Source organism: Benincasa hispida, chromosome 8 (assembly GCF_009727055.1).
Source record: "Benincasa hispida cultivar B227 chromosome 8, ASM972705v1, whole genome shotgun sequence".
NCBI lineage: Eukaryota > Viridiplantae > Streptophyta > Magnoliopsida > Cucurbitales > Cucurbitaceae > Benincasa > Benincasa hispida.
In genome coordinates this window covers 50,224,146-50,240,261 of record NC_052356.1, presented here as the reverse complement: position 1 = coordinate 50,240,261, position 16,116 = coordinate 50,224,146, and positions in this window count along the sequence as shown.

The following is a 16,116-nucleotide window of genomic DNA, read 5'->3' as shown; positions in this document are numbered from 1 at the left end:
TGGCTGCTTGGTCATGGATGAAAGGTGAAGCATGTTGGTTTTGGTGTTTGGTCGGCCATTGAAATGGGTTGGAAGGTCTGGTAAACTTCGAGCTTTTGGGAGAAGAAAGGGTTCTGAAAGCAAAATGTTTAGGGTTCTGATTTGCTGGTAAAAGAATTTCCAAAGACGGAGAAAGGGGTATTTATAGATTAGGCCGTGGTGGGGCCCAATGCGATTTGTGCGGCGACTGACCTCGAGCATCTCAACAGGCACATCGTTCCACCTCCCGCATTTATGGAATTTTTAGAAAAAGCATCCTTTCATCTGCCAAGCTATAATTGCTTGGGGATACGAATCAATTGGCCTTCTTCCCGAATTACCAGACAAAATTTTCTTTAATATTTTATTTGAATGGATGCATGATAAGGTATAATGTATTGTGTTCAATAACGCAACTGCATCTTTGTAGAGGACGAGGAACAGTGCATATATCCCCGCAACACACCCCTTAACCAACACATTTTTGGAGGATACCTCGACATAGTGCATTTGGCTGACGTGCAAAGGGCATATATGAGTGCAACACACCCCTCAACTCAATACAGTTGAGTTAGGTGATCACAATGCATTCCTAGTAGTTTTGGGATGCGCGCATAGACATCTTACTTTCTTGTTGTTCAATGTTTTATTTTCGTAACTTATGTTGCATAAGTATTTTATTTTATTATTATTATTATTTATTTTTCTTTATGACTCAATCATTCACAAATTAAAGCTCATACGCTCACTATAGAAAACTCAAAGAATTAAAGGCAGGAACAAATTAAATGCACAGAAGTAACTGAAGAATGAAATTCGAAGAGTCAAAATTTTCATTAAATGAATCATTAAAACTTGGTTCAGAAATCAAAGAAAGGATTTAGTACATCATAATAAATGTAGTATCGAGATATGGACCAAAAATTTGTGTTGTCTTTGATGCTCGTAATCCACATCTCTGCAGGCGGTCAGGCTTGCCTGCTCAATGTCTTCACGGACATTACTCTTTCCCTGCTGATCCAGGGGCTTCAGAATTGCTGGGCAGTGTTCCAGGTATCCGAATTCTCATCTCAGAGGCTAGTTGGCCCACTTGGATCTCCAGATTTCATATAGAAGATGCTTGGGCTTGCATTACTGCATCGTTCTTGTCCATGTATTGTTTCAGCAGCACCTCTAATGATCCTCCCGAGGCATTTGATGATGATGAAGGTTGTTGGTTCTGCAGTCTTGATTGCCCTTGATTATGGTGAAATGGAAGATTCCCTCTACTGCCCCCTTGATGGTTCATTGGCCCCCCAGGTTGGGATTGCCGCCCCAACCAAAGTTAGGATGGCTCCTTCACCCCGGATTGTAGGTGTTGCTGAATGGGTTATTCTAGATAGTGCACACTTGCTGCAGATTCAAGGGCATCCTTCAGCTCCATGAGCTCCTCCACAGCTAACGCAGCCAATTGCGACCACTTGAGTCGATGCAGCGGGTTGCGCTAATTGTGGAGCAATGGCTTCTTGATTAATGGCCATTGATTGGAGGATCGAGGTTACTGTAGCCATCTGGGCCGTCAATGTAGTCATTGTCTCCGCTGGGACAATGACTGTTTCAGCTTTTCTTCGATCGGCACCTCGGCCTCCATATCCATCATCTATCCAGTCATCCATATTCCTCGAGATGCAATCAAGGATGACTTTGGCCTCCGTGTATGTCTTGCCCATAAAACCTCCTACCATGGAGGCATCAACAACAGCCTGCATTGCTCTGTTCAGGCCATTATAGAATGTTTCCATCAAGATGCAATCGGGAATCCCAATATGCGGGAAATTTTTCACCAACATTCTAAATCGCACCCAGGCGGTGCTCAGGGTCTCATTCTCTTTTTTTTCAAATTTCAACACATCCTTCCGTCTTCTTGCGTTGCCAGCCGGTGGGAAGAACTTCTTCATAAACCAGTCAACCAATTGACCCCATGATGTGATTTCGTAGGGCTCTAGTGAATAAGCCCACTTCTTAGCCTCATCCCTCAAGGTAAGGGAATAGATACAACCTAATATTCTCCAGAGTCACACCAAATAGGGAGAAATTGCCGCACATCTCAACGAAGCTGGTCAGGTGGGCATGCGGGTCTTCATCTTATAGACCCCCAAACTGCCTTGCGTTCTGGATCATTTGTAACATAACCAGCTTGATTTTAAAGTGGGCATTCTCCTCAACAGTTGACCTTGAGATTCCAGACGAAAAATCATACAGGTTGGGTGCCGCATAGTTTCGCATTGGGATATTGCGATCGGCTGCCAAGAATACAGGATCATAGGCCGGTCGAACAACCCCTTGATTCACATCTGGCACCACGTTATCGTTATTATTTGCCATGCTGGTCGCCTTTTTTTGTCGATTCCTATTCTGGCGTATCCTCGGGCGGAAGGTTCGCTTGATCTCAGGGTCAGCTACGAATTCTGATTCAGCAGCAGAACTCATAAACCGTCAGGCCACTCTCCATGTTAAACAACCAGTACAATGAGATCTGTCCTACAAAATACCAAAAACCACTCAAACAATAAACCGTTGACCAGTCCCTAGCAACGACACCATAAAATTGTAACGCGTTCAGTATGTATGATATTAAATGCTCACAATGATGCGATACTACTACTATTTATGCATTAATTAGGGATTGCTCAGGTAGTAATGCCCCTGCGATTGTCACAGTTTCCTTAACGAATAGGAACCAAAGTATAACTCCACCGCAGTGTTCTCGGTGTGATTCGCGAAGGTCGAACACGGGGAAGTGGTACCGGTTATTACGGTATGTTCATGGTATATGCGACCAGGTTTTTAATTCTTTATAAAAGGTGTGTACAGTATGTAAATTGCAGTAAAATAAAGGAAAGTGGTAAAGATGCAATAAGACATAAAAATACAATAAACCTAAGCTAGATGTTACAAGATACAGGCTTTATATGCAAGATACAGGCTTTATATGCAAGATACTAGGATTAAGGTTGACTATGAAGGTTGTGCAAAGACGTGGGATGCAACGGCAAGTCTTGTGAACAGATTAGAAAGAGAAAGATAAGTATTACAAAACAGCAGGTTTCTTAATTGAATTGAAAGTACAAATACTGTTCACTCTTCTCTTGGCATACACCTCAATGATTGGCCGTATTTCCCACATGTCTGTGGTGAAACAGAGTCTAAACTAATGAACGCAAGGTTGCTTCCATGTCTGGAAGTACTACTCGCTTTAGTTAATGCACTCTTCTGACCTTCTCTATAGATCAGAATGACATCTTCACTTCTGCTCTCACAGGTGAAGATGTCGTCTAGCATGCTTTAGCTAAACCGTATTTTATAAACTTTAATACATATTAAGTTCTTGGTGATTCATATTGCTCATCAAGGGATTAAGAAAACATCATGAAGAAAGTGAATAATGGGTGAACAAAAATAGACAGAAAATGGTAAACGAAATCTATCGAAACATTTAATATTTCTACTAAGTGTTTGATACATGATATGTGAATGAAGAGATAAAGAAAATATGGAATACAATGAAAGAGAGATAGAACATATACAATCCGGTGCCAATGTCTTGGCACAGGTTCGATGGAGATCTACTTGTTGGATCGGATGGTTTCGATGGCAGGAAGAGCTTCTCTCCCAGGCTTACTCCACTGGTAGTAGAGGTCTCTGCACAGAGCTTCGATCAGGTATATGATAGGTCGGATCTCGTTCTCTTTCTGGATTTCTTCTGTTCAGCACTCAGCTCAACCTTTTCTCTCTAAAGTCTTACAGCACTTAGCCCAGTATCCAATAGCATACTTTTCTCTGAAATCACTAGGGTATTTATAGGAGCAGATCCTTTGACTCCGACCTTGTAATCCCCACATGATGGTTATGGTAATTCCGCAGATGGAGGGATATTATTTCTTCTGTTATGCAATCAGACCATCAATTCTGCACAACCGTTAGTTGAACACGTGTCTCAATCCTCCGCTCTCGCGTTTCTTAGTTGCATCTTTCGTTCATGGGTTCGCATGCGGTGTTTGTTTTTATTACCGCATGCGGTCGAAGTGTAGCTCTGGACCGACTGTCGCATTGCACCGTTACTTCGGTAATCGTTTCTTCATGGTTGATTGACGGGCGCAATGTGATAGAGATATGTTAATTAGTTTCTCATGAGCCTTGAGCACAAGCGATGACTTGGTCTCTTGCAAAACAGAGTAATGTTTGGCTTGTCCTTCATGTTTTTGGCATTAGTAGGTGTAATTGCAAACATTTATAATTATTGTCATACTAGGTTAATTTTCATACAATTGCACATAATTACTAACTTTTGGCCGCAATATCTATATAAGGTGGCATAAATAACTTGTATTTCTACAAGTTATCAGAGGAACAATGCAAGGAACGAGAAAAAAAATAAAGGCAACAATCCCGCCTTGCGTTGGCCAAAGGAAAGGGCAAAGCGGTCGCAGAAAGTAGTAAGCCCGCGTTGGCAAAAGTGTGTCCATCAAGAAAGAAAGAGAATGATGATTTTTTGATGGAGATGAGATTTTTCCCCGCAACAACTTCACTACCAGATCTAATCACAGTGTGATCGTGGAGCATGGTTGGGACACATTTTGCCAGTGCCCAGCCATTGTTGTTCCAAAGGTAGCGCGCGACTTTTACCATGGATGGCTACATGGCACCAAAGATGTGGTGACCATAAAAGGGTGAGTGGTGTCTTTCAGCGCAAGGGATATCAATGAACTTTACCAAATGAAGGATAACCTGGATACACTGGGCAAGAAAATCATTAGTGATCCCACTGAAGTACAAGTGGAAGATGCGCTGCGAGTATTAACGCAACTGGCACTAAGTGGTCGGTTTCTTTAAAAGGCATCAAGACCCTAGCATCCAAGACTCTGCTTCCGGAGGCTAGGCTTTGGGTTTATTTGGTTAAAAAGTAGCTGATCCAAACTTCCCATGACAAGACAATTTCAATGAATCGAGTTATGGCCACATATTGCATTGCATGCGACATTCCAATCGATGTAGGCCAGTTGATCGCAAGCCAAATTCAAGGCTTTATGGAGCACATTAGAGGACAATACTTCTTTCCATGGACTATCTCAAGTCTGTGCCTGTCAATGGGCGTAGGCATTGAGGAAGAGCCCATGCAAGAAGTCCATGGCCTCATCAATATCAAAATCCTGAGGTTGCTCCCCAAAGAGGCCCGCAATCGACCTCAATGCGCCGCAAGAACCCACGCGAAAGAGACAACGTAGAGATGATAAGGGAAAAGAAAAGGTCCAGGAATTACCATCGCAAGAGACAGAACCTTTGGACCCTTTACCCTTAGTAATCCGCCCTCTAAGCCCTCCCGCACAACTTTCTTCTTCTTCCCTTTCTGAGCACTTTACCAACCTTCTCCTTGCCCCAAATTCTCTAACTGCATATCCAGTAGCCCTGTCCTCACCTTCAGCATCATCACCGCAACATTCCCTTCCACCACCACATATTGATGACCCACACGATTTGGGTGAAGGCACCTCTGCCCAACCCTAAAACGTTGCTGGTGAGACATCACAGGCACCACCCACTGTCACCTCTTTAGCTGCTAAGTTAGCAGAAATGTGGTCCCTCTTCTCCCAACAACAATAACTCTTCGCTTAGCAACAAGCCTTCTTCAACCAAAAATTTTATGTGGTAATGAAGCAAGTCGATGATATACAACGCAGTGCGGCTACGTCAAGGGAGGCGTTGATCAATATTCAGCACAACATTTATAAGGTCCATCGCCACCAAAGACAGATTGCGGAGCGCAACCATGAGTACTTAATTTTCTCACAGCATATCTTCATGGTCACATGGTGCCTCCACATCTTAGGCAGCACTTGAATTTTAAAGAAGCTCCTTCAATACCGCATCAGAACCTCTTCCAAACCCTCCTGCTCCTCAACAATAATAAAACATTTTTGTGCTGCCATTCTTTATTTTTATTCAATTCATTATTTTTCTGAGTTAACAAAATTCTTTGATTCTTTGTATAGGCCAAAAATTTTTGTATTGCGTTAATTTTTAATTCTTTGTATACTTAGTTAATATTCAATACAGCTAAGTAGCCATTCTCTCTAGTTGCCTGTGCCTTTTTCTTTATCATCCTTTGTCAATATTTGTGATGTTCTTGATCTTTACTTTTGCATTATTCATTGTGCTGCCATGATGTATAATATGCATACACTTAGAAACATTTCCCACACTTTGTAATTTCTAACTAACACTTAGTTAATTCGTAGCTTAGTAGTACTTTACCTTTTACCCTTCAAAGTTCTGCTCAAACCTTCTTTTTGATTTTTTTTCTAAGTTGTTTGTCTATTCTATCCAAACAATGCAATGAGGACCTTGCGCATCTCTAAATTTGGGGGTGGGGAAGGTCTGAGCAGATGAGATCAAGATTATGCAGTCTTTAAGAAAAATGCGTTCATCATTTACCAAAAAAAAAATATATTTTCATATCAACTTCAATGTCAGCGCAAGGGAAAACCCAAAAACATTCCCAACCTGATAAGAGTTAGTTGTGAAAGGAACCCGCTTGTAGTTGGATGTTCACATGACACCCGTGGGAGCAAGCCAAAATGAAGGTCGGTTTCCAAGAACAACGCAATGTGAAAAAGAAAAGAAAGAAAATAAAAGAAATAAGAGACAACTCCTCTGAAATTCATGAGTTAAAGTTGAAATTGGCACACAACCGTGGTTGGATGTTCGCATGACACCTGTGGGAAAAATCCAAGATGAAGAGTGTAACCATGATCAACAATCTCTAATAAATGACGCAAAGTTTGACCACCGCATACGGACGCATCAAGTTGTTTTGATAAAGAAAAGGTAAACATTCTTTTTAAAACTAGAAAAGCATTTTTGAGCAAAAATTTATAGTATAGAAGAATAAAGTAGGGCTTTGATATGAATTAGCCAGGATAAAAGAAAATTACGTTGTCAAGTAATGTGCCTAAGTGGAGCATTCAGAGCAGCTAATCGACGCAAAAATTTAGGATAGGAACTGAGCATTTTTGCCATAGTAGAAGATATGCTTGAGAACAAGCATATATCTAAATTTGGGGGTGTGATAACTTGTAGAAATACAAGTTATTTATACTTCTTTATTTAGATATTGTGACCAAAAGAGAAGAAAGTTGCATCAATTGTATGGAAATTAGCTAAGAAATACAATAATTATAAATTGTCATCAATACACCCACTAACACCATTGGGATGGTAGAAAAGAGTATTTCAATTCTGTTTTGCAGGATATCCAGTCACCATATGCGCTCATGGCTCAAGAGAGAAAGATTAACGCATCTACATCGCATTGCGCCCATCATTCAGGAAGGAATAGACAATCAACACAATGACGGCGCATGCGACAATCAATCCAAAGCTGAACTTCAACCTCATGCCCGCTTCTGCTTGGTTCGTCCTCGGACCACATCTTATATGGAGAGGTTATGCTCTGATACCATCTGTAACGTCCCTGTCTCTTATACACATCTAGATGTGTATAAGAGACAGATGAGGACCTTGTGCATCTCTAAATTTGGGGGTGGGGAAGGTCTGAGCAGATGAGATCAAGATTATGCAGTCTTTAAGAAAAATGCGTTCATCATTTACCAAAAAAAAAATATATTTTCATATCAACTCCAATGTCAGCGCAAGGGAAAACCCAAAAACATTCCCAACCTGATAAGAGTTAAGTTGTGAAAGGAGCCTGCTCGTAGTCTGTCTCTTATACACATCTAGATGTGTATAAGAGACAGGTATGATTGATGATGTTCTATGCTTGAAATGATGCGATACTACTGCTAGATATGCGTTAATTATGGATGTTCACGTAGTATTCCAAGCATTGTCACAAGTTTCCTTATGATGGAACCAAGCGTAATTCCACCGCAAGTTTCTCTGTGTGATCCGAGGTCAAACTCAGGGACTGTTTTAGGTTATTGTGATATGTTCATGATATATGCAACCATGTTTTTAATCTTTAAAAATGTGTTTGTACAGGTATGTAAATAGCGATAAAATAAAGTAAAGCAGTAAAGATGCGATAATAAAATAAAATACAATAAACCTAAGCTAGATGATACAAGATACAAGCTTCATGTTACAAGATGCTGGGGTCAAGGCTGGCTATGAAAGTTATGCAAAGATGTGGAATGCGGCGACAAGTCTTATGAATAGAATAGAAAGAGAAAGATAAATAATATAAACAGTGCAAGTTCTCAATTGCGTTGAAGCTAGAAATACTGTTCCGCTCTTCTCTTGGCATACACCTTTCATTGATCGGCCACGTTCCCACATGTCTGTGGTGAAACAGAGAATAACGTAAAAAACGCAAGGTTGCTTCCATGTCTGAAAGTACTACTCGCTTTAGTTAACACATTCTTCTAACCCTCTCTCGATAGATCAGAATGGCATCTTCACTTCTGCTCTCACAGGTGAAGATGCCATCTAACATGCCTTAGCTAAACGCATTTTATACCTTTAACACAGATTAAGTACTTGTTCGATTCATATTAACTATTAGGGGATTAAAAAGACATCATGGAGAAAATGATTAATGGAGGAACGGAAAAAGATAGAGAATGGTATATGAAAGCTATCGAAACATTTAATATATCTATTAAGCGTTTGATACATGGTGTGTGAATGAAAAGATAAGAGAAAGTGAAATACAACGGTGAAAGAGATAGAACAGATACAAACAAGTGCCAATGTCTTAGCACTGAGTCGATGGAGATCTGCTTGCCGGATAGGATGGAATTGATGGTAGGAAGAGTTTCCCTCTCAGGCTTGCTCCACCGATAGCAGAGATCTTTACATAGAGCTTCCGATCGAGTATTTGGCAGATTAGATCTGAGATTCACCTCTCGGCCTTATCTCGTCTTCTTCTCGAATATCTTCAATTAAGCACTCAACTCAGCTTTTTCTCTCAACACTTTAGCAGAAATTCGCCTCGTATCAAGTAGCATGAGTTTTCTCTTAAATCTATGGGGTATTTATAGGTGCAAGTCTTTGACTCCGACCTTGTGGTCCCCACTGATGGTTATGGTAATTCCGAAGATGGAGAGATATTATTCCTTCTGTTATGCAATCAGATCGTAAATTATGCACAATCGTTAGTTGTACACATGTCTCAATCCTCCGCTTTTGCATTGCTCAACTGCATCCTTCGATCGTGGATTTGCATGTGGTGTTGTTTTTATTACCGCATGCGGTTGAAAGTTAGCTCTGGATCGACTGTCGCATTGCGCCATCATTGCGGTGATCGTCTCTTTATTGTTGATTGACGAGCGCAATGTGACAGAGATGCGTTGATCAGTTTCTCGTGAGCCTTGAGTGCAAGCGGTGACTTAGTTTCCTACAAAAAAGAGAAAAACTCGACTTATCTTCAATCTTTATGGCGTTAGTGGGTGTAATTGTGATAAATTATTGTAATTCTAAGTTAATCAATCGGCGCATATTTACTAATTTTTGGCCGCAATATCTAGACAAGGTGGCATAAATAACTTGTATTTCTACAAGTTATCATCCCTACTGATCCTCTAATGAACAACTGGTTTATGATCCGATCACTAAACGAAACTCTCTCAGCCCAGTGAGAGGGTGGGACCCCTTATTCAAGACCTGGATTCAGTACTTGAGAGAACAACCTTTCTCCTATCCCTAAATCGAGTAGGCATGAACTCCGTCTTGCACCCTATGTCCCCAGCTATCTATTCGATCTTACCCCTGAAATGGGAGTCTTATTAATCCGGTCTATTGAGCCAACCCTCAACTATGCAAATCTAAGGGCAATCCCGAATAAATAAGGATTCATAGTTAGCTTAGGATTAAAACCGAGTTACCTAGGTCATCTAGGTGAAATAGTCAGTCTTAAACAATAAACAACATTATAAAGTAAGAGTGACTTATTTCTTGGTCCTGATCTTATGAAAACTCATTGCATATGATGCCCCCAATCATCATGTCATAACATGTACGAATTAGAATCACATCGAATGTAGCACTTTACAACCCTTTGTAACAACTATAGAGTAGGCCGCATCCAATGGTGTTACTAGAATAAGGTACCCAACCTCATTTATGTACCATAGATCATTTTGACTATTTACTCGAACCTGATCCACTCTTATGTCTCCACATAAAGTTCAAGTACTCATACAATAGTCATGGGTCTTAGTTTATTGGATTTAGACTTTCGTAAAATTTATGAAATCAATAACAAGTATATTGATTATAGAAAATGTTTATTATTTTATAAACTACGAGTTTTTGGGACAGAAAACCCAACAATACTCCCACTTGGACTAAAACTCTAGTGGATCAATATATACAAATATATACAATGTTGAGTTTACATGGAGAGAATAAAATGTACAAATACAATAAACTAGGGCATTACAATACCCACAAATTCTCCCTCTTGCCCTAGTTGAACTAAACTCATAGACCTAGTCCTATTAGGTGACCCTCGAACACTTTAGCCGTGAGGGCCTTCGTAAATGGATCAGTTAAGTTGTCTTGGGAAGCAATCTAAGTGACGATAACGTGTCCTCTGTGTACAATCTCCTCGATGAGATGGTACTTCCGTTTGATATGCTTTCACCTTTTATGGCGTTATGGTTCCTTTGAATTTGCAACTGCTCCACTATTGTCACGATAGAGAGTGACAGGTAGGTGCATGTTAGGAACTACTTCCAGATCTATCAAGAACTTTCTAAGCCATACTGCTTCTTTTGCTGCTTCGCTTGCGGCTACATACTCAGCTTCCATTGTGGAGTCTACAATACAACTCTGCTGGATGCTTCTCCACATAATTGCTCCTCCATTTAGAGTGAATACTGGCACCGAATTTGATTTCCTCGAATAAATATCGATCTGAAAGTCAGAATCAGTGTATCTAGTAAGGTTCAGATCCTTAAGACCATACACGAGAATATAATCTCTAGTTTTCCGCAGATACTTAAGAATATATTTTACAGTAGTCCAATGGTCACGACCAGGATTGGACTGAAATCTACTGACAATTCCTATGGCATAGCATATATCAAGACGAGTACACAACATTGCATACATCAAACTCCCAACAGCAGATGCATACGGAATTCGATTCATCTCCTTAACCTTCTGAGGTGTCTTAGGACTTTGTTCCTTAGATAGGTGAATTCCATGCCTAAAAGGTAAAGATCCTTTCTTGGAATTTTGCATTTTATACCTAGACAACATCTTTGTTTATATAAGATGCTTGAGATAATGACAATGTTCTGTTCTTGCGATTCCAAACTATTTGGATTCCAAGAACATACTGTGCTTCTCCTAAATATTTCATTTGGAATTGCGAAGCTAACCATTTCTTAACGTTAGCTAGATATTCTACCTCATTCCCAATTAGTAGAATATCATTAACATACAACACCAAAAAAGCAACAGTTTTGTTGACAATTTTCTTGTATACACAAGGTTCGTCAATATTTTTTTCAAAGCCATAAGATTTGATCGCATTGTCAAATCTCATATTCCAGGATCTAGAAGCTTGTTTTAATCCATAAATGGATCGATTAAGCTTGCAAACCTTTTGCTCTTGACCCTGCTGTATAAAACCTTTTGGTTGAGACATATAGATACTCTCTTCAAGATAGCCATTCAGAAAAGCTGTCTTGACATCCATTTGCCATATTTCATAATCATAAAATGTGGCTATGGACAAGAGTATTCTAATAGACTTTATCATGGCAACTGGAGAGAAGGTTTCTTCAAAATCTAACCCCTCTCTTTAGGTAAACCCTTTCGCCACTAGTCTAGCTTTGTAGGTCTGTATCTTACCAGCTTGGTCTTGTTTTCTCTTGTAGATCCATTTACTACCGATGGGTTTTACCCCTTCTGATTGATCTACAAGATCCTAGATAGAATTGAAATACATAGATTCCATTTCAAGGTCCATGGCTTTAATCCATTGGTCTTTGTCCACATCGTTCATTGCTTGGTTAAAAGACAATGGATCCTCTAAACCATAATTTGGTATGATGACTTGATTTTTAGTTAAACCCATGTATTAGTCAGGCTGTTGCACAACCCTTCCACTACGACGAGGTATTTCAACTCTTGAGAAGGATGTGAAGTACCGGTTTCATCAACGATTCTTGTTGAAGGACCTGCTCGATCAACAACTCTTGTTGATGCATTTGTCCTTTCTCTGGACATTTCTTCTATTACTAGCTTACTGCGAGGTTGATGGTTCTTTATATAATCTTCTTCTAGGAAGGTTGATTTGTTGATAAAAATGCTTTATCTTCCTAAGGATCATAAAAGAGACCACCTTTTGTTTCTTTTGGGTAGTTTTCACATAGACATACGTTTGAACCAACACATGTGCTGGACAACCCCAAATCCTAAAGTGACGTAAATTTCCTTTACGTCTCATCCAAAGCTCGTAAGGCATTTTAGAAACGGTTTTCAAGGGAACTATGTTCAAAATATACACCACAGTCTCAATTGCGTGTCCCCAAAAAGAATTTGGTAACTGAGTGTAACTCATCATGGAATGAACAATGTCCAACAAGGTTCTGTTTCTCCTTTCTGCCACACCATTCTACTGGGGTGTGCCAGGGGTTGTGAGTTGAGACTGAATTCCATGTTCTATCAAATAGTTCTGGAATTCAGTGTCCATATACTCACCACCTCGATCCAATTGAAGCTTTTTAATCTTTTTACCTAATTGGTTCTCAACCTCAGCCTCATACTCTTTGAACATTTCAAAAGTTTCAGACTTTTGGTGCATTTGATAAATATTCCTATACCAGAATAATCATCTATAAAACTGATGAAATATTCATACCCTTATCTTGCTCTAACATTTAGAGGCCCACAAAGGTCTGAGTGAATCAACTCTAGGGCTTCTTTGGCTCTAAAACCTTTTCCAGAAAAAGATCTTTTTATCATTTTACCTCAAGACAAGACTCACATAGTGGTATTGAACTGTCTTCCAACTTATTTAGATGACAGTTTTTAACCAATCTCTCAATCCTATTGAGATTTATGTGACCCAGTCTCAAGTGCCAAAGATAGGCATTTGGAGAAATCTTCCTTTTCTTATATGTCCCAGTAGTTTTAAACATCTCTATGTTCAAAACAGCTTTGACCTCAGTTGGTTTTAACATGTACAAGTTATTTTCTAATTTTGTAGAGCAAATCTGTTTATTTCCCATTTTAATGAACACTTCATCATTTTCAAAATAAACTTTATGATTTTGTTCTAGCAAACAAGAGACAGATATTAGATTCCTTTTCATAGAAGGAATATAATATACAATTTTCAAATAAATGTACTTATCTTCTATAAATAACTTCATATCTCCCACTGCTTTGGTTGAAACAATCTCCTCGATCCCTACATTAAAGATTGTTTCACCTTCAGCCAACTATCTCCAGGAACTTGTTTCCTGTGAGATAATACATACATGATTAGCGGCATCTGAATCAATTATCCAGATTTTATCGTTTTCCACTAAACATGCTTCGATAACAAGTAAATCATATTTATCTTGTCGTTCGAATTCAACAGTCTCATCTATATAATTCATAATTTTAGATGAGTTAGGAGATAGAGGACAATCCTCTACTAAAATTCTGTTGATATAATCAACCCCTAGTAATTTGTTTGTCTATTTGATTTTACTGTTGTTAATATCGAAAACGAGTGTTCTAGAAGTATTCGACATGCTGATAAAAATCAATTAGCAAATTGTAACTAAATCCAAGATCAAATTTTAGCAAAAAGTAATAATGTACCCATAACCATTATTTATTTGCAACGATACTTTTAGTGAGTCAGAATATGTTCTACCATGGGACTGTCAGATACTCCTTCACTGAAGCAAACAATTTTGACCAAACATTATCCCTGGAATAACTCTTATTCCTATAGTCGTTTAGTTATCATTTTCGGTCAAGATCTTTACTAACAACTTAGTATTTCTTGTAAGTGTGACCTGATGCATTGTGAATTATGATACAATTATGGTGTGAGTTTGCAGTAATGTGTTATGCGTTGCACATGTAAGTTTTCCTAATAAGACGTAAGTATAAGCCTCACTAGGTTTCCTGGTATGTCTAGGGTCGAACACAGGGACTACTGAGAAAATATACGACAGTTACTTCAATTCTCTTGCGGTGGTGAAAACAAATAAGTTGGATGGTGTTTTGATTAAGTATATTTCCTATGCGACGGAGTTCAAACGAAGAGTTGATGAAATCAAGAGTTACAATGAGTATGCGATGAACGGGTTGAGAAGGGGTTTAGCTAACACTTCCTAAGATTACGTACAAGTTATGCGATCATGCTACACACAAACAGTAAAATGTCATCTCTCAATGCAAATGCCATAATTTCTATTTCTAGGATGCATACGACGTATACGAAAATGTCGATAGGACTTATGTCTAAGCCTCTATTATTGTCTATGCGATGATGAGTAATGCACACACAAACAAGGTGACCGCATACTATCATATCCTATTTCTAGGGTGCATGCGATGTGTTAATAGCAATAGAACTTATGTCTAAGTTTCTATCTCTTGCTTATGCGGTTCTAATCTGACTCTCTCAAGCCTAGATTCTAATCTGTCTAGATTTTTCTTTAGACTACTCTCTCAAGTATCTCTAAAGGGTGAATGACGCATACATAAGACAAGACGATCGCATAAAGTGTAAATCTTAGGTCATGCTAGCTTAATACTTCTCAACCCATTCGAAAATTTAGCTACTCATGCGAAATATGGAGAGATTGAACATAGATTGAAATGAGAATTACATTTTCTATAAATAAAGTGCTGAATACAAAATTACAATGGAATTTAGAGATAAGAAGCTCAGTAAGCAATGTCTTGCTTCCCGTGGCCTTTTACACTGTCTTTTTCACTCCAACTCTGTCCAGATGAATATCCTTGCTCTTGCAAGTGTTGGCCCTCTCTCCCTTTGTAGCGCTTCCCGGAAGTCTCTCGATCTGTCCAGGAATGATCTCTCGGCTTCTTAGTCTCTTAGCTCGTCTTCGTCTTCTAAGTATAAGTATAAATATGAACAGACTAACGACTCTCTAACTTATTCTCTATATATGGCGATCCCCGGTACAATGGTGGCCTTTGGTATTTATAGAGCTCAAGGAGAAGTAGCTTTTCTCTCTAATGATTGCAATGATGAGCAGTCATGCCAATTAATGGTCACCGAAAGTTGAGTGTACTTGCTACAGTGTGGCTTTAATAGCTTATCAACTAAATTCGGATTCGACCGTCATCAACGTTCCGTCCCATCATGATTTATTATGTTGTCACCTTGATGCACAGTCTTTATGCGGCCACCTTCTTGAGCAACTTCTCATGATTGCATACGATCGCTTGGCTTTGCGATCACAATCTTTCAAGTGCGTGGATGCCTAATTCCTTGGATTGCAATTTTACTTGGCCAACGCATTTTTCCTACACAAAATAAGTGAATTACTTGCTTTTATGCAATGGGTGCATGCGATCACAATTTTCTCAGTTTAACACTTTTGGACATGAAATTGTTTATTTTTACCATCACATTCTTTTATTGTTTTACTTATTTGAGTTGTAATAACGTGTATTTCTACCCGTTATCATGACCCGCCATTTTTAGATCTTATAGAACGGTATGAATTTGCCTCCAAAATTGAAGACAACATCCAAGACAGAACTATAAAACCCTATTCATTTTACTGAAGCCTGTGTTGTTCCGAATCCTATGTTACATCCCTCCGAGAGGATAGCCATCACTAAACGACTAGAAAATGGCCGCCTAAAGCAAACCAGCAGGCGCAACATAGGAATCTCACAGTTCAGACTAATGGAGGAGACCTTAAGATATATTGACACATATCCTTCACCCACTTACTATGAGCTACTTCTTCCGTTTACCTTGATATTGACTCATACAAAACACTTTCCGAATGGAGGTCACTCCCAGCGTGACATGAAGCGTCGTATGAATCTCACGGTGTAAACTATGTGGAGACGTGGCAGTTGAAATCTATATATTGTATAAAAGAC